Here is a 4918-nt window from a genome sequence, read left to right on the forward strand (position 1 = left end):
TAAATTATTTTCATGTTTAAAGGCAGCTCTTGGCCTCTTTGCAATGATCTTTCTTGTTGAAGACCTAGATTTCCTTCTACTTCATTGTTCCCCAGTTATTCCTTCATGTATTTCAAGCTGGCCTAAATATATTTAGTATTATATATAGTATTCTATGTAACCCAAATACTGTGGTATAGAAATGTAGATGTGTTTAAGTAGAAGAAAATGAAAAGATGTATTTTAAAAATGTCCTAATGATTAGCTCCAAGTGGTTTAATTGGTGATTTTAAATTCCTTCATCTTTTCCTGGACTTTAAAATTTCTTTGCAATGAATTACTTTTATAATCAAGAAGAGAAGTTCTTCTTATTTTTTTTTTTATTGAGCAATAATAATAATAATGCCAAAAAAATAACATTCACATTGTCAAATAAGAGTATGTTTATTATAGAATGCTTTGACTCTGGGGAACCGGAGGCCCCAGGAGGAAGGGGGAAAAGAAGGCGGAGGATCCTGGCTGCTACTCTACTGCTTGTTTTAGACCGCAGAGACAGAAAAAGAGAAGGGTGTCTCCTCCCCTTCCGCCTCTCCTCCCTCTCCTCAGCCTTAGCCATGGGCAAGGCCGGGGCAGGCTGAGACCATCACTGAGACAACAGTTACTGTGACAACCGAGCCCATCAAATTTCAGAAATGTAAGCCAGAGAAAAAGGTGGAATGGACAAGTGACACTGTATAGACAATGAACATAGGGGGCACTGCTCATCAAAATGCTGCTGTATTTGTGAGATACATATGGCCTTTGGAGAGAGCTCCACGGAGAGTTATGAGGAGGAAGAGGAGGGTTGTGGTCATGAGGCAAGAAAGTAAAAGCAGAACTAAAAGAATCTGTCCTAGTCACCCTGTGTAGGCCTCAGCCAAGCTGCAGGCATTTCTGTTATCTGTATGTTTCTTCCTTGACATATCGCGGGGCCGAGATTGTAACCTAGTAACTTCCTTGGGTTTCTGTTGCCTTTGAGGGCGGGTGGTCTGACCCATCTCAAGGACCAGAGTGAATCTGACCTTCCCACTTGAGCCTGGGACCTTGAGGATGAGGTCATGTTTCTCTCTGTTTTATGACCCTCATGTGCACTCCTGCACTGAAAAGTGGATAAAAGAGAGGCAAGAGATTGAGTTGGGGGGGGGCTCGGTTTTGGGAATAACACTGGTGTTCCGAGTACCCCCAGCCAAATAAACCCCCTTCCTCTAATCAACTGGTGCCTGGAGTCTTCTGTCTGTGTCGGTTTCCTGCTACATTTCTTGGTTCCCTGACTGGGAAGTGAGGTTTGGTGGAAAAACCATGCAGCCAGATTCTTTGGGTCAGGTTCTGCCTGCCCCGCAGATCACCCCCAGTGGGGAACTCCCGTTGGTCTGGTGTTGCAGTCCTCAGAGTGCTCCTGGGACAAATTCTCCCAGAGGAATGTCTCGTTGAGCTGGCAAGGTCCTGTAGCGGGTCACTGCAGAGGCTTAGCACCAGAGAGGAACCAGTAACAGGTGGTGCCAGGACATCCAGAGTAAGGTAGGATCCTTTTGAAACCCACTACAATTTTAGTGGAAGAGGAACCTAATCACCTCCTTGGGCATTAGATCACCAGCAGGTACACAGGGAGATGTCTAAGGCAAGGTAGGATCCATTTGGGGTCCACTACAGTTTTAGTGGAAGAGGTACTCTGATCAACCCTTTAGGCATTAGATTGCCAGCAGGTCTGCTGAGAGGTATGTGAGAGTGTGTGGATGTGGTGTGACTGAGAGAACTCCGAAAGTGGAGTTGGATCTCCCATCACAGGGCCTAGGAGAGTGTTGGTTTGCCTCCTATGGCCAAGTGGCAGCTCCAGTGGGAAATTGAGGCTTCCCAGGTTAAGAAATGCGTTGGAATTGTGTGCATGTGAGTGCGTGGAGAATGACTGAGATGGGTAACAATAGGTGGGGTTTCGCCCCACCCTCCCATTCATGAGGTGAAATGAATGCGTGAGTGTGCCCTTCTTCCCTGTTCCAACTTTGCCCCCTGGCTATTCTGAGGGAAACTGGAGGTTCCAGGTTTTCTGCTCTCTGTCTTTAGTGGCTGTCACGTGGCCATGTCGTCTTAGGGGAAAATGGAAAGACATTAGAAAGTATTTTGTAGTTTTGTTACTGGAATTTCTTCAGTAAGTTTTTGGTCTCAGGAATTTGAGAATTGAGCCCGCAGATTAGTGATAAAATGGCATGTTGTTGGACTGAGGGGCATGCAGAAGGAGTAAAGAGTGCCAGAGCTATTGGCAGAGGAACTGTGCCTTGGAAAGTGTTGTGGTCCGGGCAGTCTGGTAAGCTCTAGATGGCCCTTGAAAATCTGAAGGAGAGAGTGTAAATCTCGTGCTTTGCGGGGCTGTTTCAATATCAGCAACAGGTCTGCTGGGTGGATAGCCTCTGAAAGGGGGGAGGAGGCCCAGGTCAGAGATTTCTTGCATGAGTCCCTTGTTTAGGGGTAAATAGTTGGCCCTGAGAGATATTTCAGCCGGGACTTGGTAGATGAAAAAATACCTTTACAAACTGAATGGATGTTCTAGCAAATGGATGAATGCAGCCCCTCACCTTGGACAAGGTTATTAGGTCTTTGCTACGGTTTTTGTCTGGGGAGAAGATTAGGGTGTGTGCTCCTTAGTCTGGGTAGAGCCAGCCAAAAGGTTTCGGGCTGCTTTGTTCATGACCTGGCTGGGGCTCAGAGAGTTTGTACCTGGAGATGGGAGTCTGATATCTGAGCTCACCCGAGCCTGAACATGGGGGTTCCCTGTCCAGCCCTGAGTGCGAAAATCCTGTATCAATGTTATATTTCTATCTCATAAAATGTCTCTCATTTGTAAGATGTAATCATTTGGTTGTTTAAATTGTTGGAGAAATTGAGTCTTTGTCAAAGGTTAAGATTCTTGCTTTTTAAACTTTCTAATTATCAGTTTGGCCGAGTGAATAGGTGACTTCATAGTGAACTGAGATCCTGTTTTGTGGGAAGTGAGTTTTTGAAAGTAAGAGAAATTAGAAAGAAGAATAGCATGGTGTAAAGAAAGAATCTTGTGTGATAAATTTTGTCCTGAAACAGAATTGTTGTATAAGTGAAAGACAGGACAAAGTTAAAGAAGGTTTAGAATGTTTTTAGATTGTCTGTGCAGGTTAAATGAAAAGAGAATTTGTGAAAGAATTTACATGTGATCCAGTTGACCACGTATTTCCTTTAAAATCTTTTGGCATGTCATCTTATATGAACCAGGGTTTTAGGCCTTTTGATATTTGACAAACCTTCCAAAATCAAAAGTCTAAATTTGGGGCTTGGCACCCACGGTGCAGTGGTTGCAGCACTGGCCACATGCACTCAGGCTGGCAGGTTTGAACTCAGTCCAGAAAACAAAAAGCACAACTCTAAATTTGGTCTTTTTGAAATATTAAGACCACGGAAAGGCATAGAAAAACAAATTGAACTCATTTGATTTATTAAAAATGTATAGGAAACATTGTCAAATATGAAATGGTGATTAATTTTGTATGGGTTATGGTTATATATATGTGTTCCAATATTGTAAAGCATTGGTCTGTCAGTAATAATTTTAATTCATTTAAAAAAGAAAAAGAAATATTAAGAGAGGCTGACAAATTATCTCATATTCAAATTCCTGATATCTTTGGAAATTGAGTACCTTTGGGCTAAAAGCAGATTTTTAGAACTTTCATTGGAAAGTTACTATGTTTATGAGTGTTGCTAACCTAACTTCAAACAGAACAGAAATCAGTTATGTGGAACGAGGCTAGTTTGTTATGGCTTTTTGTTTGAAATATTGTTGGTTATTTCTGTGTTCTGTTTTCCAGAAGTCAAGAAAATAATTCTCTGTCTTTTGAGCTATTTGTAGCTTTTCAAGCAATGTATATACTTATGAGCAGAGTTTGAAACATGAATTTCTTTCTATCCTTGATTTCTCCAGAATTTGTAAGTCATTAGTAAGTATTATTAATTTCTGACAATACAGTTATTTGCCTAAGTTCAATAAGAATCTGTTTTGTTCTATAGGACATGATGAAGGCACTGGTTATTTTACCAAGGCTTTGGCTGGAATAGCATTTCCAGAGGTGTCCAGACTACGTTAAGGAATTAAGGTTGACTTTATAAGGCCAACAAAAAAGCCCTTTGGAAAACTGGCCAAATACCCATCAGTAACCTTTCCTGATCTGTGGTAAGTAATGAAGGTCGCTTGCTGATGGGCCTGGAAATTGAAAGGTGTTTAGGGACCTCAAGAGAAGAGGAATTTACCCAGTGCATACAGGTATCTAATGGTACAGATGAAACCTGGGCTCATGAAAGGCTCTTGAGAAAGTCTGGCCTGAAGATTCCTTATAAAAGGTTCCAGCAAAGCCAAAGAGCCTAGATTAAGGTGACCAGACGTCCCGCTTTTCAATAATTTGTCCTGCATCCCGCAGCATTTTTAAAAAGTCCCAGTTTCTGGAAAGAATGCACAAACGGGCTGGAGAACAAGAAGGGAATATACGGTTTTCGGCTGCCATGTGGCTATTTCGCCAGAATGTGAGTTTTATATTATTTTTGTTTATTTTATAATGTTAAACTGTAATAATAACAAATAATTGCTGAGAAGTTATTATCGAAAACTGCTCATCAAAGTTTGCATTGTTGTCAGGCCCTGCCCTGCCCTGTCCCCTGCCCCACCCCCCGGCCATGTTGTCTAGCTTTACCGATGTTAAAATCTGATCACCCTAGTCTAGATGGCTAATAATTATTCTTACTGTGCTTTATGCAAATAATCAGTATACTGAAGGTACAGTTTATTTTGGCAATGGAGTTGGTTCTACTGTAATAAAGAGAGAAATTGGAGAGAGAGAAAAAAAATTCAAAGAAAAAAAAAAAGAGGGCTCGGTGCCTGTGGCTC

At 41.9% G+C, this 4918-nt stretch overlaps 1 pseudogene; it reads left to right on the forward strand.

The window, feature by feature from the left end:
* The window catches only part of LOC111724943, a 15848-nt pseudogene that overhangs the window by 5813 nt on the left and 5117 nt on the right, over nt 1–4918 (forward strand).

Source organism: Otolemur garnettii, unplaced genomic scaffold (assembly GCF_000181295.1).
Source record: "Otolemur garnettii isolate 467f Iridium unplaced genomic scaffold, OtoGar3 scaffold00029, whole genome shotgun sequence".
Lineage (NCBI taxonomy): Eukaryota > Metazoa > Chordata > Mammalia > Primates > Galagidae > Otolemur > Otolemur garnettii.